Source organism: Pleurodeles waltl, chromosome 4_1 (genome assembly GCF_031143425.1).
Source record: "Pleurodeles waltl isolate 20211129_DDA chromosome 4_1, aPleWal1.hap1.20221129, whole genome shotgun sequence".
Taxonomy (NCBI): Eukaryota; Metazoa; Chordata; class Amphibia; order Caudata; family Salamandridae; genus Pleurodeles; species Pleurodeles waltl.
In genome coordinates, this window is record NC_090442.1 from 171,987,407 (window position 1) to 172,007,965 (window position 20,559).

The window sequence follows — 20,559 nt, forward strand, 5'->3', positions numbered from 1 at the left end:
CCACCTGCCATGGACCCCCAGGGTCTGCACTTCCTTGGCGATGGCATGCCATATACCCTTCTCTTGTTGGGCGCTGACCTGCAGAGGGAATACACACAGGAAAATAGTATTAGTCAGACAGTCCTGCCTGTTACATTTATGGCCCACCATACCCCTTCACATCACCATTTACACACACAAGGCTCAGTACTCAACCTTTACCCCGCCCAGGGGACATCCACCTACCCCCCCCTTACACAATACCTTCACACCCCACTCCATGCATTCATGCCACATGCATCGTGCCCACCATGTACTCACCTGTTGGTCTGGAGGCCCATACAGCAGTCCGTACTGGGGTAGGACCCCATCCACCAGTCTCTCCAACTAACTCTGCCGAAGTGAAGGCAGGGGCCCTTTCCCCAGTCACACAGGCCATGGTAGGTTCCAGACACAGGTCACAGCAGCACATGCAGTGTAGGTCCTTGTTAGAAATGGGGTCTTTGGTTGACAGTCAGGTTACCCCCTGTTCAAGCAAGGACCCTCACTCTAGTCAGGGTAAAAGAGAATCACCCTCAGCTAATCCCTGCTTACCCCCTTGGTAGCTTGGCAGAGCAGTAGGCTCAACTTCAGAGTGCTAGGTGTAAAGTATTTGTACCAACACACACAGTAACTTAATGAAAACACTACTAAATGACACAACACCAGTTTAGAAAAACAGGAAATATTTATCTAAACAAAACAAGACCAAAACGAAAAAAATCCAACATACACAAGTCAAGTTATGAATTTTTAAAGATTAAACTCAAAAATAGCGCTTAGAAACAAAAATGCTTTAATGAGATGTTAACACGGCGTCGTGACGGAGTTGTTCCCACCGACACCAGCGGCGCCGGACACGGAGTCGTGTAGACCCGCAAGTACAGTACCTTTGGTGAAGAGTGAAAACAAGCCGATGCGTGAAGTCGGGGATCGCGGCGTCTGTGCGAAACATTGAATCCACGCACTTCGAGCGGCGTCAGTCACGACGTGGTGCGGCGACTTCTACGGAGTCGCGGACTTCAGCGGGGCTGCAGCGGCGTCAGGCCTGTGAAGAGCGTTACGTTCCAGCAAGGGTCACGGCGTCGGGTGCAGGCGGCGTTACCAGATTCAGCAGCGGCGTCGGTCCGGAGTCGTCCGAAGTCAGTTTCCTAGGATTTCCACCAGCTTTCCATTCAAGGGCCAAGGGACTGGATAGGGCACCACTTGTCAAAGCAGGAGTCTCTCCAGAGGTGTTTCTCAAGTCTGTAGATTTGGGTGCCCTTCTTATACCCATTTTAGTCTTTGAAGTCACCTTTCTTCAAAGGGGACTCACACCTACTTGTCAAATCCTGCCTTGCCCAGGCAGGGCCTCAGACACACACCAGGGGGTTGGAGTCTGCATTGTCAGAGGCAGGCACAGTCCTTTCAGATGAGAGTGACCACTCCACCCCTCCCTCCTAGCAGAGATGGCTAATCAGGAAATGCAGGTTACACCCCAGCTCCCTTTGTGTCACTGTCTGGTGTGAGGTGAAAAACAACCCAACTGTCAAACTGACCCAGACAGGGAATCCACAAACACGGCAGAGTCACGGAATGGTTTAAGCAAGAAAATGCTCACTTTCTAAAAGTGGCATTTTCAAACGCACAATCTTAAAATCAACTTTACTAAAAGATGTATCTTTAAATTGTGAGTTCAGGGACCCCAAACTCCAAATGTCCATCTACTCTCTAGGGGAATCTACACTTTAATCATATTTAAAGGTAGCCCCCATATTATCCTATGAGAGAGACAGGCCTTGCAACAGTGAAAAACGAAGTTGGCAGTATTTCACTGTCAGGACATGTAAACCACATTATTATATGTCCTACCTTATCCATACACTGCACCCTGCCCTTGGGGCTACCTAGGGCCTACCTTCGGGGTGCCTTACATGTAAGAAAAGGGAAGGTTTAGGCCTGGCAAGTGGGTACACTTGCCAAGTCGAATTTACAGTGTAAAAATACACACACAGACACTGCAGTGGCTGGTCTGGGACATGATTACAGAACTACTTATGTGGGTGGCACAACCAGTGCTGCAGGCCCACTAGTAACATTTGATTTACAGGCCCTGGCACCTCTAGTGCACCTTACTAGGGACGTACTAGTAAATCAAATAGGCCAATCATGGATAAACCAATTACATACAATTTACACGGAGAGCATATGCACTTTAGCACTGGTTAGCAGTGGTAAAGTGCTCAGAGTTCAAAAGCCAACAGCGACAGGTCAGAAAAAATAGGGGGCCGGAGGCAAAAAGACTGGGGATGACCCTGCATAAGCAAAAAAGTCCAACACGACCCCCTACCAGCCTAAAGACAGGGGAGAACAATCAATACCTTGATGTACTTCCCTGATTGGGGCGATAGAACAAGGACCCAGGCCCACAACAGCAGGGGCATGTTCCAGTTCTACACCTTCCTGACTTCAGTTGGATCCCTCTGTCCATACTCTCAGGGCCCACTAAGCTAACCCATGGGGAACCCTTCTCCACATCGGCAGACACCATCTGTGCAGCACCTAACTTTACTTTGCTCACAGATGTATCCCAATGGGCAGATAGTACTGTAGGAGGTTGGACTGGCTTGTAGTGGGTACCAAGGGGTACTTACACTTTGCACCAGGCCCAGGTATCCCTTATTAGTGTAGAGGGGTGTCTAGCAGCTTAGGCTGATAGAAAAGGTAGCTTAGCAGAGCAGCTTAGGCTGAACTAGGAGACGAGTGAAGCTCCTACAGTACCACTAGTGTCATATGCACAATATCATAAGAAAACACAATACACAGATTACTAAAAATAAAGGTACTTTATTTTTATGACAATATGCCAAAGTATCTCAGTGAGTACCCTCAGTATGAGGATAGCAAATATACACAAGATATATGTACACAATACCAAAATATGCAGTAATAGCAATAGAAAACAGTGCAAACAATGTATAGTCACAATAGAATGCAAATGGGGCACATAGGGATAGGGGCAACACAAACCATATACTCTAGAAGTGGAATGCGAACCACGAATGTACCCCAAACCTATGTGACCTTGTAGAGGGTCGCTGGGACTGTAAGAAAATAGTTAGGGTTAGAAAAATAGCCCACCCCAAGACCCTGAAAAGTGGGTGCAAAGTGCACCTAAGTTCCCCAAAGAGCACAGAAGTCGTGATAGGGGAATTCTGCCAGGAAGACCAACACCAGCAATGCAACAACAATGGATTTCCTGACGAGAGTACCTGTGGAACAAGGGGACCAAGTCCAAAAGTCACGATCAAGTCGGGAGTGGGCAGATGCCCAGGAAATGCCAGCTGTGGGTGCAAAGAAGCTGCCACTGGATGGTAGAAGCTGTGGATTCTGCAAGAACGACAAGGGCTAGAAACTTCCCCTTTGGAGGATGGATGTCCCACGTCGTGAAGAGTCGTGCAGAGGTGTTTCTGTGCAGAAATACTGCAAACAAGCCTTGCTAGCTGCAAGGGTCGCAGTTAGGGTTTTTGGATGCTGCTGTGGCCCAGGAGGGACCAGGATGTCGCCAATTGCGTGAAGAGACAGAGGGGGCGTCCAGCAAGACAAAGAGCCCACTCAGAAGCAAGCAGCACCCGCAGAAGTGCCGGAACAGGCACTATGAAGTGGAGTGAACCGGAGCTCACCCGAAGTCACGAAAGAGAGTCCCACGACGCCAAAGGACAACTCAGGAGGTCGTGCACTGCAGGTTAGAGTGCCAGGGACCCAGGCTTGGCTGTGCACAAAGGAAATCCTGGAAGAGTGCACAGGAGCCGGAGTAGCTGCAAAACACGCGGTTCCCACTAATGCAGTCTAGCGTGGGGAGGCAAGGACTTACCTCCACCAAACTTGGACTAAAGAGTCACTGGACTGTGGGAGTCACTTGGACAGAGTTGCTGAGTTCAAGGGACCTCGCTCGTCGTGCTGAGAGGAGACCCAGAGGACCGGTGATGCAGTTCTTTGGTGCCTGCTGTTGCAGGGGGAAGATTCCGTCGACCCACGGGAGATTTCTACAGAGCTTCTAGTGCAGAGAGGAGGCAGACTACCCCCACAGCATGCACTACCAGGAAAACAGTCGAGAAGGCGGCAGGCTCAGCGTTACAAGGTTGCAGTAGTTGTCTTAGCTACTTTGTTGCAGTTTTGCAGGCTTCCAGCGTGGTCAGCAGTCGATTCCTTGGCAGAAGGTGAAGAGAGAGATGCAGAGGAACTCGGATGAGCTCTTGCATTCGTTATCTAAGGAATTCCCCAAAGCAGAGACCCTAAATAGCCAGAAAAGGAGGTTTGGCTACTTAGGAGAGAGGATAGGCTAGCAACACCTGGAGGAGCCTATCAGAAGGAGTCTCTGACGTCACCTGCTGGCCCTGGCCACTCAGAGCAGTCCAGTGTGCCAGCAGCACCTCTGTTTCCAAGATGGCAGAGGTCTGGAGCACACTGGAGGAGCTCTGGGCACCTCCCAGGGGAGGTGCAGGTCAGGGGAGTGGTCACTCCCCTTTCCTTTGTCCAGTTTCGCGCCAGAGCAGGGCTGGGGGATCCCTGAACCGGTGTAGACTGGCTTATGCAGAAATGGGCACCATCTGTGCCCATGAATTTCCAGAGGCTGGGGGAGGCTACTCCTCCCCTGCCTTAACGCATTTTTCCAAAGGGAGAGGATGTAACACCCTCTCTGTGAGGAAGTCCTTTGTTCTGCCTTCCTGGGCCAAGCCTGGCTGGACCCCAGGAGGGCAGAAACCTGTCTGAGGGGTTGGGAGCAGCAGCAGCTGCAGTGAAACCCCCAGAAAGGCAGTTTGGCAGTACCCGGGTCTGTGCTAGAGACCCGGGGAATCATGGGATTGTCTCCCCAATACCAGGATGGCATTGGGGGGGCAATTCCATGATCTTAGACATGTTACATGGCCATGTTCGGAGTTACCATTGTGAAGCTACACATAGGTAGTGACCTATATGTAGTGCACGCGTGTAATGGTGTCCCCGCACTCACAAAGTCCGGGGAATTTGCCCTGAACAATGTGGGGGCACCTTGGCTAGTGCCAGGGTGCCCACACACTAAGTAACTTAGCACCCAACCTTTACCAAGTAAAGGTTAGACATATAGGTGACTTATAAGTTACTGAGGTGCAGTGGTAAATGGCTGTGAAATAACGTGGACGTTATTTCACTCAGGCTGCAGTGGCAGGCCTGTGTAGGAATTGTCAGAGCTCCCTATGGGTGGCAAAAGAAATGCTGCAGCCCATAGGGATCTCCTGGAACCCCAATACCCTGGGTACCTCAGTACCATATACTAGGGAATTATAAGGGTGTTCCAGTATGCCAATGTAAATTGGTAAAATTGGTCACTAGCCTGTTAGTGACAATTTGGAAAGAAATGAGAGAACATAACCACTGAGGTTCTGAATAGCAGAGCCTCAGTGAGACAGTTAGTCATAACACAGGTAACACATACAGGGCACACTTATGAGCACTGGGGCCCTGGCTGGCAGGGTCCCAGTGACACATACAACTAAAACAACATATAAACAGTGAAATATGGGGGTAATATGCCAGGCAAGATGGTACTTTCCTACACAACCCCCCCCCCAAACGAAGGACAATAAGACTAGCCGTGCCCTGATGAGTCTTCATTGTCTAAGTGGAAATATCTGGAGAGTCCATCTGCATTGGAGTGGGTACTCCCAGGTCTATGTTCCACTGTATAGTCCATTCCCTGTAGAGATATGGACCACCTCAACAATTTAGGGTTTTCACCTTTCATTTGTTTTAGCCAACGTAGAGGTTTGTGGTCTGTCTGAACAATGAAGTGAGTGCCAAACAGGTATGGCCTCAACTTCTTCAGTGCCCAGACCACAGCAAAGGCCTCCCTCTCTATGGCAGACCAACGCTTTCCTCTAGGGGTCAACCTCCTGCTGATAAAAGCAACAGGTTGATCCTGACCCTCAGAATTAAGTTGTGATAAGACTGCCCCTACCCCTAATTCAGATGCATCAGTTTGGACAATGAATTTTTTGGAGTAACAGGGGCTTTTCAGGACAGGTGCAGAGCACATGGCCTGCTTCAGCTCCTCAAAAGCTTTCTGACAGCTATCTGTCCACAATACCTTTTTAGGCATTTTCTTAGATGTGAGGTCATTAAGAGGGGCTGCAATGGAGCCATAGTTCTTTATGAACCTCCTGTAATACCCAGTGAGGCCTAAGAACGCTCTCACCTCGGTCTGAGTTGTAGGGGGAACCCAATCTATAATAGTTTGGATTTCCCCCTGAAGTGGTGCAATCTGTTCTCCACCTACCAGATGTCCCAGATAAACCACTTTCCCCTGCCCTATCTGGCACTTTGAAGCCTTGATAGTGTGGCCTGCCTTTTGCAGGGCCTCCAAAACTTTCCATAGGTGGACCAGGTGATCATCCCAGGTGGAGCTAAAGACAGCTATATAATCTAGATATGCTGCACTAAAAGCCTCCAACCCTTGCAGGACTGTATTCACCAACCTTTGAAAAGTGGCAGGTGCATTTTTCAACCCAAAAGGCATTACTGTGAATTGGTAGTGCCCTCCAATGGTTGAAAATGCAGTTTTTGCTTTTGCATCCTCTGATAACTTGATCTGCCAATACCCTGCAGTCAAATAAAAGGTGCTTAGATACGTGGCAGATGCCAGTGTATCTATGAGCTCATCTGCCCTGGGTATAGGGTGAGCATCAGTTTTAGTTACCTGGTTGAGACCTCTATAATCTACACAAAACCGCATTTCCTTCTTTCCATCTTTGGAATGAGGTTTTGGTACAAGTACCACAGGAGAGGCCCACCCACTCCCAGTTCAAGCATTTTCTGCACCTCTTGTTTTATGCAGTCTCTGACATGGTCAGGCAGCCTATAGATCTTACTTTTGACAGGCAAGCTGTCTCCAGTATCTATAGATGTTCACACCAAGAAGTGGTGCCTGGCACAGTAGAAAAGAGTTCAGAAAACTTACCCAGGAGATTTATGCAGTGGTCTTTTTGCTCAGCAGTAAGACAATCTGCAAAAACTACACCTTCCACTAGAGCATCTTGTTCTGTGGAAGAGAAGAGATCAGGGAGAGGGTCACTCTCTTCTTCCTGTCCTTCATCTGTTGCCATGAGCAGAGTGAGATCAGCCCTGTCATAGTAGGGTTTTAGGCGATTGACATGGAGCACCCTAAGGGGACTCCTGGCATTGCCTAAGTAAACCAGATAGGTGACTTCTCCCTTTTTTTCAACAATAATGTGGGGTCCACTCCATTTGTCTTGGAGTGCTCTTGGGGCCACAGGCTCCAAGACCCACACTTTCTGCCCTGGTTGGTACTGAATCAGAACAGCCTTCTGGTCATGCCATTGCTTTTGTAGCTCTTGGCTGGCCTGAAGGTTTTTACTGGCCTTTTTCATATACTCTGCCATTCTGGATCTTAGGCCAAGTACATAGTCCACTATGTCTTGCTTTGGAGTTTTTAAAGGTTGTTCCCAACCCTCCTTCACAAGTGTTAGAGGACCTCTCACAGGGCGTTCAAATAGGAGTTCAAAGGGGCTGAAGCCCACCCCTTTTTGGGGTACCTCCCTGCAAGCAAAAAGGAGGCAAGGTAACAGGATATCCCATCTCCTGCTGAGTTTTTCGGGGAGTCCCATTATCATTCCTTTGAGAGTTTTATTAAACCTCTCAACCAGTTCATTTGTTTGTGGATGATAGGGTGTGGTGAACTTGTATGTCACACTACATTCCTTCCACATGGCCTTTAAGTAGGCAGACATGAAATTGCTTCCCCTGTCTGATACCACCTCTTTTGGGAAGCCCACCCTGGAAAAGATTCCCAGAAGGGCCCTTGCCACTGCAGTAGCTGTAGTGGTCCTTAGATGAATTGCTTCAGGATACCTGGTGGCATGGTCCACTACCACCAAAATAAACCTATTGCCTGAAGCAGTAGGAGGGTCAAGGGGGCCAGCTATGTCAACCCCTACCCTTTCAAAGGGAACCCCAACCACAGGCAGTGGAATAAGGGGTGCCTTTGGAGTGCCACCTGTTTTGCCACTGGCTTGACAGGTTTCACAGGACTTACAAAATTATTTTGTGTCCTCTGACATTCTAGGCCAATGAAACAAGGGGACAAGCCTGTCCCAAGTTTTCATTTGCCCCAAATGTCCAGCTAAGGGTATGTCGTGGGCTAGAGTTAGGAGGAACTCTCTGTATTGCTGAGGAATCACCAATCTCCTGGCAGCTCCAGGTTTTGGATCCTTTGCTTCAGTGTACAAGAGGTTGTCCTCCCAGTAAACTCTGTGAGAGTCACTGACATCCCTATTTGCTTGTTTGACAGCTTGCTGTCTTAGACCCTCTAGTGTGGGACAGGTCTGCTGTGCCACACTCAGCTCCTCCCTGGCAGGCCCCCCTCCACCCAAAAGCTCAGCAGTGTCTGCTTCCAGCTCCTCTGGTGTAGGTTCTGCACAGGGTGGAAATTCTTCTTCCTCAGAAGTTGAATCCACTGTAGAGGGAGGGATAGTAGGTAGTGTTTTACCTTTACTAACCCTAGCTTTAGGGAGCACTTGGTCCATTCTTCCAGGATCCAAGTCACCCTGTCCTTTTTGCTTTTTGGCCTGAGCCCTTGTCAAAGCAAACATATGCCCTGGAATGCCCAGCATTGCTGCATGGGCCTCCAACTCCACATCTGACCAAGCTGGTGTCTCTAAATCGTTCCCTAGTAGACAGTCTACAGGTAAATCTGAGGCAACCACAACTTTCTTTGGACCAGTAACCCACCCCCAGTTGAGATTTACAACAGCCATGGGGTGGCTAAGTGTGTTGTTATGAACATCAGTCACTTGGTACTGGTGACCAAGTAGGTGTTGTTCAGGGTGGACCAGTTTCTCTATTACCATGGTAACACTGGCACCTGTGTCCCTGTAGGCCTGAACCTCAACACCATTTATTAGGGGAAGTTGCTTGTACTTATCCATATTAAGGGGACAAGCAACCAAGGTGGCCAAATCAATGGCCCCCTCAGAGACTAACACAGCCTCTGTGGTCTCCCTAACAAGACCAACCACAACTAAGTTACCAAAAGTGAGCCCAGCTACTCCCTTGGATTGGCTATTAGTAGGTTTGCTCCCGCCACCACTGCTATTACTAGGGGCACTAGGTGTAGCAGTAGGGGTTGTGGTAGTGGGAGGCTTGGTGCTTTTCTTTGGGCAACTGGGATCAGTTGTCCAATGGCCTTTTTATTTTACATAAATAGCACCATAGTTTCTTTTCTTTATTTTGATTTGAAGAGGATTTGGGCCCACCACCCCCACCAGAGTGTTTTTGTGTGCCTGATGAAGACTCATTTTTAGATTTGTCCCCACCCTTGTCAGAAGACTTACCATCCTTCTTCTTGCCATCCTTGTCACCCCCTGTATTAACTTTTCTGTTCACCCTTGTTCTGACCCATTTGTCTGCCTTCTTTCCCAATTCTTGGGGAGAGGTCAGATCAGAGTCTACCAGGTACTGGTGTAACAAATCAGACACACAATTATTAAGAATATGCTCTCTCAGGATTAAGTTATACAGGCTTTCATAGTCAGAAACTTTACTGCCATGTAACCACCCCTCCAAGGCCTTCACTGAATGGTCAACAAAGTCTACCCAGTCTTGTGAAGACTCCTTTTTGGTTTCTCTGAACTTCATCCTGTACTGTTCAGTGGTTAAGCCATAACCATCAAGGAGTGCATTCTTAAGAACTGTAAAATTATTGGCATCACTTTCCTTAACAGTAAGGAGCCTATCCCTACCCTTTCCACTGAAAGATAGCCATAGGATAGCAGCCCACTGCCTTTGAGGGACCTCTTGTACAACACAGGCCCTCTCAAGTGCAGCAAACCACTTGTTAATGTCATCCCCCTCCTTGTAAGGGGGAACTATCTTGTGCAGATTCCTAGAATCATGCTCTTTTGCAGGATGACTATTTGGAATACTGCTGCTGCCACCATGGGGTCCTAACTCCAACCTCTGCATTTCTTTTTATAAGTCAAATGCTTCCCTTTCTATATCCAGCTGTTGCTTTTTAAGCTTCAGCCTGGACTCTTCCACTCTCAATCTATTGAGTTCCCTTTCTAACAATCTGTCTTCAGGGAGGGTGGGTTGGGCATGCCTTGACACAGAAGAATGGTGTGAATGAACAGAGGGAGACCTGTCCCTAACAGATGGCACTCTAACAGCCTGGCCTACAGAAGTCACACTCCTACTGTGATGAGAAGTAACACTTTTACTGTGATGTGAAGTCACATTAGTACCAGCTATGCTAGGTGGCTTGCTAAGGGGCAGGTTGGGAAGGTATCCTTCTAACCCTTTTCCTAGGGGTGTCCCAGAATCAGAGTGGGAACCATCAGCTAATTTCTCACCAGAAGTGCCAACTAAGGTCTTATCTTGTTCAATGAGCATATTAACTAACAGTTGTCTTGAGGGATTCTTCCCTACCCCTAAACCTCTATGTAAGCAGAGACTCCTTGCTTCCTTCCAGCTAAGGTTTTCATAAGCTATGCTGGCCAGATCAAGAGTTTGGCCTGTACCAGACATGATAGAAAAGGATCAAGGGACAGAAAAAGAAAGAAAAAGTTTCAGAACTTTTTAAGGAATAGAAAAAAACTTTTTCAACTTTTTAAGAACTTTTTGAAAGTTTTAGAGGTACTTTTCAGCACTTAGAAAAAGAGTAAGAGAAGAAAAGCAAAACTTTTTGGTTAGGTGTACATACACTGAACTTGTTTTGTATATTTTTCTCTTATGAAAAGTACAATATGACAAAGTGGTAAGTAGTTGCAAAGTACTTATCCCACCGCTGCACAACCAATGTAGGAGGCTGGACTGGCTTGTAGTGGGTACCAAGGGGTACTTACACTTTGCACCAGGCCCAGGTATCCCTTATTAGTGTAGAGGGGTGTCTAGCAGCTTAGGCTGATAGAAAAGGTAGCTTAGCAGAGCAGCTTAGGCTGAACTCGGAGACAAGTGAAGCTCCTACAGTACCACTAGTGTCATATGGACAATATCATAAGAAAACACAATACACAGATATACTAAAAATAAAGGTACTTTATTTTTATGACAATATGCCAAACTATCTCAGTGAGTACCCTCAGTATGAGGATAGCAAATATACACAAGATATATGTACACAATACCAAAATATGCAGTAATAGCAATAGAAAACAGTGCAAACAATGTATAGTCACAATAGAATGCAATGGGGGCACATAGGGATAGGGGCAACACAAACCATATACTCTAGAAGTGGAATGCGAACCAAGAATGGACCCCAAACCTATGTGACCTTGTAGAGGGTAGCTGGGACTGTAAGAAAACAGTGAGGGTTAGAAAAATAGCCCACCCCAAGACCCTGAAAAGTGGGTGGAAAGTGCACCTAAGTTCCCCAAAGAGCACAGAAGTTGTGATAGGGGAATTCTGCCAGGAAGACCAACACCAGCAATGCAACAACAATGTATTTCCTGATGAGAGTACCTGTGGAACAAGGGGACCAAGTCCAAAAGTCACGATCAAGTCGGGAGTGGGCAGATGCCCAGGAAATGCCAGCTGTGGGTGCAAAGAAGCTGCCACCGGATGGTAGAAGCTGTGGATTCTGCAAGAACGACAAGGGCTAGAAACTTCCCCTTTGGAGGATGGATGTCCCACGTCGTGAAGAGTCGTTCAGATGTGTTTCCATGCAGAAAGACCGCAAACAAGCCTTGCTAGCTGCAAGGGTCGCGGTTAGGGTTTTTGGATGCTGCTGTGGCCCAGGAGGGACCAGGATGTCGCCAATTGTGTGAGGAGACAGAGGGGGCATCCAGCAAGACAAGGAGCCCACTCAGAATCAAGCAGCATCCGCAGAAGTGCCGGAACAGGCACTACGAAGTGGAGTGAACCGGAGCTCACCCGAAGTCACGAAAGAGGGTCCCACGACGCCGGAGGACAACTCAGATGAGCTCTTGCATTCGTTATCTAAGGAATTCCCCAAAGCAGAGACCCTAAATAGCCAGAAAAGGAGGTTTGGCTACTTAGGAGAGAGGATAGGCTAGCAAAACCTGGAGGAGCCTATCAGAAGGAGTCTCTGACGTCACCTGCTGGCCCTGGCCACTCAGAGCAGTCCAGTGTGCCAGCAGCACCTCTGTTTCCAAGATGGCAGAGGTCTGGAGCACACTGGAGGAGCTCTGGGCACCTCCCAGGGGAGGTGCAGGTCAGGGGAGTAGTCACTCCCCTTCCCTTTGTCCAGTTTCGCGCCAGAGCAGGGCTGGGGGATCCCTGAACCGGTGTAGACTGGCTTATGCAGAAATGGACACCATCTGTGCCCATGAAAGCATTTCCAGAGGCTGGGGGAGGCTACTCCTCCTCTGCCTTAACACCTTTTTCCAAAGGGAGAGGGTGTAACACCCTCTCTCTGAGGAAGTCCTTTGTTCTGCCTTCCTGGGCCAAGCCTGGCTGGACCCCAGGAGGGCAGAAACCTGTCTGAGGGGTTGGCAGCAGCAGCAGCTGCAGTGAAACCCCCGGAAAGGCAGTTTGGCAGTACCCGGGTCTGTGCTAGAGACCTGGGGAATCATGGGATTGTCTCCCCAATACCAGGATGGCATTGGGGGGGCAATTCCATGATCTTAGACATGTTACATGGCCATTTTCGGAGTTACCATTGTGAAGCTACACATAGGTAGTGACCTATGTGTAGTGCACGCGTGTAATGGTGTCCCCGCACTCACAAAGTCCGGGGAATTTGACCTGAACAATGTGGGGGCACCTTGGCTAGTGCCAGGGTGCCCACACACTAAGTAACTTAGCACCCAACCTTTACCAAGTAAAGGTTAGACATATAGGTGACTTATAAGTTACTTAAGTGCAGTGGTAAATGGCTGTGAAATAACGTGGACGTTATTTCACTCAGGCTGCAGTGGCAGGCCTGTGTAAGAATTGTCAGAGCTCTCTATGGGTGGCAAAAGAAATGCTGCAGCCCATAGGGATCTCCTGGAACCCCAATACCCTGGGTACCTCAGTACCATATACTAGGGAATTATAAGGGTGTTCCAGTATGCCAATGTAAATTGGTAAAATTGGTCACTGGCCTGTTAGTGACAATTTGGAAAGAAATGAGAGAGCATAACCACTGAGGTTCTGATTAGCAGAGCCTCAGTGAGACAGTTAGTCATAACACAGGTAACACATACAGGGCACACTTGTGAGGACTGGGGCCCTGGCTGGCAGGGTCCCAGTGACACATACAACTAAAACAACATATAAACAGTGAAATATGGGGGTAACATGCCAGGCAAGATGGTACTTTCCTACATACCACCAGGGCCAACACAGTGGTGTTGCCCACTCCACCCCCGGGGTGTGACTCTCGTCCCCCCCCAGGGGCAACTCCGTCCACCAGGACAGCAAGCCACAGTGGCCCCGGACAACTGTCAGGGATGAGAGCCCGACCTCAGGCCTCTCCAACCACTGTGACTGTGGAGAGTGGGGGGCGGTAGCCCCAGGTGCCTGGCACCCTTTGACTACTCTCCCTTCCACCAAGTCAGGGATAACAACCTGACCCTGGTCCTCCCCTCTGGGGCTCTGTACCCTCCCTGCAGAAGCGGCACCCCCAGAGTCAAAAACTGTCAGGGTGCTTGTAGAAGCAGTCCTGCACAATTCTTCCACCAGTGCAGGGCTGTTAACCTGCAACTGGTCCGCCAACCTGGGGTCTGTACCTTCAGGTTGGACCAGGGTCAGGGGTGAGGCTTCCCTCCCCCTGCCCTCCCTTCTGGGGCCCTGCACCCCCCAACTAGGAGTGCCCCCCTCAGAAGACAACATGGGATGGGCGCTGTTAGCAGTAGCCCCTTCCTCCAGGTCAGGAGGGACACCCTGAACCTGATCCTCCAGTCCAGGGTCTGTACCCACAGACTGGACCACCACCTGGCAACCCAGAACTTTCTGGGGGGCATACCTACCCCCCACCAGGTCAGAGTTTACCCTCTGAACCTGGTCATCCAACCCAGAGTCACCACCCTGCGGTTGAACCACTGCCTGGCACACCAGGACTTCCAGGGGGGCACACTTACCCCCCTCAAGGGACACACTGTCCCCAAGGGCCACACTGTCCCCAAGAGCCACACAAGAGTCTGGCTGGCGCAGGTCTCCTGACCTCTGCCCATCTGACAGAGTCTTGTTTCCCCCCAACCCAGAAATGGTCTCACCAAAGTCATTCCTGGGGGGCTCTGCTCTCAGAGCTGACCCCTGACCCTCCAGGTTCTGCACTGGGGTCCGCAACCCCCTCTCAACCCTCTGTCTGGACTTCTGCACCCCCTCACTAGGAGTGGTACTGCTAGACACCAGAACTGGTGGGACGCTGACTACAGCCGCCCCCTCAAGTTCTCCTGACACTGTGGGGTCTCCCTCCACAGATGGCCCTACGGTACAGGCTAGGCTCCCCTCCTGGTGTTCCCTCATGGAACCCTCCAGGACCTGGGACCGGATCTCGGGCGCCTTGGGCCTCAGCCCATCCCCATTCCCTCTCCTCTGAGACTGGACATTGGGTCCCTCACCCATCCCATTGGGACCTACCTGGGACATTACAATCCTTCCCTACCCCACCTGGTTGGGAAATACCTAGACCACTCCCCTCAGGAGTACTCCCAAATGCCTCTTCAGACTCTCTGGTACTCACCCAAAGGTCTGCCTCCATTGTAAGCTCCCTGGGGTCAGAGAACTCACACTCCACCTGGTGTTGGCATAGCTCTGGAAAATAAGGACTAGACATATGCTCTCCAGCAATTACATCACTCAGCCCCTCACATGAATTAATCAAAGTAACCTTCACCCAACCATCCAGTGACTCTGCTTTGAAAATGCACCCCACATCACCCTCCTGAGACTGGTGAGACAGTACCTGACTGTCCCTGACACTCAACCCACACTCTTCTGGGATGTCTTCACACTCCATAACCAGGACTTCTACCTGGGGGGGAACCCCTCTCCCTGTCACTCTCACCTAGAGTCAGTAGAGTGTCCCTCCCACCAGTAGGAATATGACTCCCCATGTCAGTTCACCAATCCACCTCATGGACTCTGTGCATCACTGTAGCTACCTCATACCCCTGAACCTCCTGGTGTGTGTTAACTCCCTCCTTCAAGTAGGGCACCACATCTCTGGGCATGTGCACTTCTTCAGCAGCACTAGATATAAAATTGTTGCTGCCACCATTCCAGCTGGACTCAGCCCTTATGACTTCCAGCTCCTTCATTTTGAGTTCATAAGCCCAAATCCTCTTTTTGATCTCTAAGTCCCTCCTCCTTTCTTCCAACTCCTTCTCCCTTTGCATCCTCAACTCCTTGAACCTCACCCGGTGAGCCTTCTCTGCCTGTCTGTCCTGTAACTCTTCAGGAGTCAGACCCTTGGATGACACCCTGCTACCCCTCCTGGGGACCCTCCCCCCAGGCGTAACAGGTACCTCCACTACACCACTGTGTATCCTCTGCACTTCCCCACCCACATTCTCCTCCTCTGTGTGCCCTTCAGCCTCCTTGACTGTCTCCCAGGCCCTCTGTGCCTTTTGCAGCTCCCCCTCCCTGGTGGCGCTCTTAGTGGGACAGTCAAGATCTTTAAGGAACTGTTTCAATGGAGCAACTGAGTACTCCTTCAGTTTCTCTATTTCAAACACAGCTCCAGCTGTTGCATTTCCAGATTGAGACATGATGGTCACAAGTGCAAAGTTCCAAACCCAGAAAATAAGTTCCCAATGAAGTAAAAAGAATCCGTCAAGGGATCAGCAAAATCATGGAAGTAGAACAAAAAGGAGTCCTTTAGAGAAAAAGCAAAAGATCACCAAACAAGTAGTATGTGGTCACGTAGTGGTCTGCACTCAAAATAGTAGTGTACGCTTGATTACTGTATGTCAAGTACAAATACAAGTCCAAATCCCAACCGCTGATCATCAATGTTAGAAATGGGGTCTTTGGTTGACAGTCAGGTTACCCCCTGTTCAAGCAAGGACCCTCACTCTAGTCAGGGTAAAAGAGAATCACCCTCACCCTCACAAGCCGATGCGGGAAGTCGGGATCGCGGCATCTGTGCGAAACGTTGAATCCACGCACTTCGAGCGGCGTCGGTCACGACGTGGTGCGGCGACTTCTACTGAGTCGCGGACTTCAGCGGGGCTGCAGCGGCATCGGGCCTGCGAAGAGTGTCGCGTTCCAGCGAGGGTCACGGCGTCGGGTGCAGGCGGCGTTACCGGATTCAGCAGCGGCGGCGGTCCGGAGTCGTCCGAAGTCGGTTTCCTTGGATTTCCACCAGCTTTCCTTTCAAGGGCCCAGGGACTGGATAGGGCACCACTTGTCAGAGCAGGAGTCTCTCCAGAGACTCCAGGTGCTGGCAGAGAGAAGTCTTTGCTGTCCCTGAGACTTCAAACAACAGGAGGCAAGCTCTAACTCAAGCCCTTGGAGATTTCTTCACAAGATGGAAGGCACACAAAGTCCAGTCTTTGCCCTCTTACTCTGGCAGAAGCAGCACTGCAGGAAAGCTCCACAAAGCACAATCACAGGCAGGGCAGCACTTCTTCCTCAGCTATCAGCTCTTCTCCAGGCAGAGGTTCCTCTTGGTTCCAGAAGTGTTTCTCAAGTCTGTAGATTTGGGTGCCCTTCTTATACCCATTTTAGTCTTTGAAGTCACCTTTCTTCAAAGGGGACTCACACCTACTTGTGAAATCCTGCCTTGCCCAGGCAAGGCCTCAGACACACACCAGGGGGTCGGAGTATGCATTGTCAGAGGCAGGCACAGTCCTTTCAGATGAGAGTGACCACTCCACCCTTCCCTCCGAGCAGAGATGGCTAATCAGGAAATGCAGGTTACACCCCAGCTCCCTTTGTGTCATTGTCTGGTGTGAGGTGAAAAACAACCCAACTGTCAAACTGACCCAGACAGGGAATCCACAAACACAGCAGAGTCACAGAATGGTTTAAGCAAGAAAATGCTCACTTTCTAAAAGTGGCATTTTCAAACGCACAATCTTAAAATCAACTTTACTAAAAGATGTATTTTTAAATTGTGAGTTCAGGGACCCCAAACTCCACATGTCCATCTACTCTCTAGGGGAATCTACACTTTAATCATATTTAAAGGTAGCCCCCATATTATCCTATGAGAGAGACAGGCCTTGCAACAGTGAAAAACGAAGTTGGCAGTATTTCACTGTCAGGACATATAAACCACATTACTATGGGGGTCATTCTGACCCCGGCGGGCGGCAGGAGCCGCCCGCCTGAAGGGAACCGCCAGAATACCACTGCGCGGTCAAAAGACCGCCGCGGGTATTCTGGGTTTCCCACTGGGCTGGCGGGCGACCGCCATAAGGCCGCCCGCCAGCCCAGTGGGAAACACCCCTCCATGAGGATGCCGGCTCCGAATGGAGCCGGCGGAGTGGAGGATGTGCGACGGGTGCAGTAGCACCCGTCGCGAATTTCAGTGTCTGCTGAGCAGACACTGAAATTCAAAGTGGGGCCCTCTTACGGGGGCCCCTGCAGTGCCCATGCCATTGGCATGGGCACTGCAGGGGCCCCCAGGGGCCCCATGACACCCATCACCGCCATCCTGTTCCTGGCGGGCGGAACCGCCAGGAACAGGATGGCGGTGAGGGGGTCGGAATCCCCATGGCGGCGCAGCAAGCTGCGCCGCCATGGCGGATTCCCATGGGCAGCGGAAAGTCGGCGGTACACCGCCGACTTTCTGCTTCTGGCCGCGGCTGTACCGCCGCGGTCAGAATGCCCGGCGGAGCACCGCCAGCCTGTTGGCGGTGCTACCGCCGACCCCGGCCCCGGCGTTCCTTGACCGCCGGGGTCAGAATGACCCCCTATATGTCCTACCTTATCCATACACTGCACCCTGCCCTTGGGGCTACCTAGGGCCTACCTTTGGGGTGCCTTACATGTAAGAAAAGGGAAGGTTTAGGCCTGGCAAGTGGGTACACTTGCCAAGTCGAATTTACAGTGTAAAAATACACACACAGACACTGGAGTGGCAGGTCTGGGACATGATTACAGAGCTACATATGTGGGTGGCACAACCAGTGCTTCAGGCCCACTAGTAACATTTGATTTACAGGCCCTGGCACCTCTAGTGCACCTTACGAGGGACTTACTAGTAAATCAAATAGGCCAATCATGGATAAACCAATTACATACAATTTACACGGAGAGCATATGCACTTTAGCACTGGTTAGCAGTGGTAAAGTGCTCAGAGTTCAAAAGCCAACAGCGACAGGTCAGAAAAAATAGGAGGCAGGAGGCAAAAAGACTGGGGATGACCCTGCATAAGCAAAAAAGTCCAATAGTCCTCTCCTGTTGAAGGTCAGGTAGCAAGTGACGAATCAGATAGAAAATGGCGGTCACGTCCGAGGCGGTATATACCGTCACCGCCAGCGTATATCACCATTGGCCACTGTATCCCATAGGGCTCAATTATAACCAATAAGGAGTTGCACAGCAGTTCCCAACCGCCTCATGCAATGGCGCACAAAGTCAGCGGAATTACCTCACTTCCACGTGTTCCTCCACACAGACAGGCGGATGCCATTTCAGGATGGGGCAAGCCCTGGACAATTCTCACTGACCCATTACAATTTGACAGCATGCATTGTACTGCTGTAGCCCCATTGTTCAGTTTGTGACCGGCTCCTCACTCTTTTGTCCCTTAGATTACTGTTGCTGCGGATGAATAGGAGATGGAGACATACCCCCATCTACAGACCCCTGGTGGACTTGGCAGCAATGGAGGACAGGCACATCATCCTCACCTATAGACTTGACAGGGCCACAATCACAGAGCTGAGTGCCCAATTGGAGCCTGACCTGATATCTGTTATCCGTCACCCCACCGGGATCCCCCCTCTTGTGCAAGTTCTATCAGTGCTCCATTTCCTGGCAACTGGTTCTTTCCAAGTGACAGTGGACATGGCAGCAGGAATGTCACAGCCAATGTTCTCAATTGTGCTGACCAGAATGTTGCTTGCCCTGATTAAACACATGTGCAGCTACATTATATTTCCCGAGGTGAAAGATTTGGCCACAGTGAAGGCTGACTTTTATGCAATGGGACATTTCCCAAAAATAATTGGTGTGATTAATGGAACACATATTGAATTTGTCAACACCCGTCAAAATGAACAGGTGTACAGAAATCGCAAGAGTTCTCACTCAGTGAATGTACAGATGGTGTGCTTGGCGGACCAGTACATCTTCCATGTCAATACTAAGTATCCTGGGTCGGTGCATGATGCCTTTGTCCTGAGGAATAGCAGCATCCCAAATGTGATGGGCCAACTACAGAGGCACAGGGTATGGCTAATAGGTGTGCCCTGGTTGACACCCAGTAGATGTTGGGGTATGAGTATGGGCCATATGGGATAGTGTGTGGCTAAATGTTGTCCCTCAATATTTGCTGATGACTCCGGTTACCCCAACCTATCATGGTTACTGACCCCTGTGAAGAATGTCAGGACATGGGCAGAAGAATGTTATAATGAGGCACCTGGGGGAACCAGAAGGATCATAGAAAGAAATGTTGGCCTCCTGAAGGCCAGGTTTCGGTGCCTCCACCTGACAGGTGGATCCCTGTGCTACTCACCCAAGAAGGTCTGCCAGATAATAGTGGCATGCTGCATGTTGCACGACCTTGCCTTGAGATGCCATGTACCTTTTCTGTAGGAGGAAGAGGATGGCGATGCCCGTGTGGCAGCAGTGGACCCTGTGGACAGTGAGGATGAGGAGGCAGAGGATGAGGATAAGTACAACAGAACAGCAGTGATCAGACAGTACTTCCAATGAGACACAGATAAGACAGCGTTACTTCACATTTCATTGTAATTATTTTGAAATTGTTTGGCACTGGCATGCTGTTATTTCCCACTTCTATGGCCACTTACTGTACCCTTTGGCAATCCATTTTACAGATGTTGGTGCCTCACAGTAGTTCCTGGTGTGATCACTGCAGCCAACTACAGGTCTTTCATATGTGCTCATTTACTTTACAGCTGATCTGCAATGTTTGTACATGGTTAAATGTATACATACTTAAATAATGTGACATACTCCATACTTCTATTTGTTTCAAGGGTGTTTATGTAAGTGCTAAGATATTGAGTGGCAAGTGCAATGGGATGGGGTGATGATGGAGGAAAGTCCAGGGTAGAGTTCCAGTCTGTAGTACAGGTGCATTGTCCATAGGCACATTGGATGGGGAGCAATGGCAGTTCAAGGTGGATAGGGTGACAGAGTGGGACATAAGGGTGAAAATCAGAAGAGTCTCATTTCCTGGTGGGATCTCAGCAATAGTCTCTGGCTTCTGCCTGGATCACAGGGAACGTTTGCGGGGTAGTTCTCCTTCTGCAGGGGGAGTGGTGCTGGTGGCCTGTTGGTCCTGTGGCGGGGCCTCCTGTCCACTAGCGGCAGCGGAGGTGGAAGGCAGTTCAGATGTCTGGCTAGTGGCAGGGGCCCACTGTTGTGAGACTGCCTTCCTCATAATATTGGCCATGTCTGCCAGCACCCCTGCT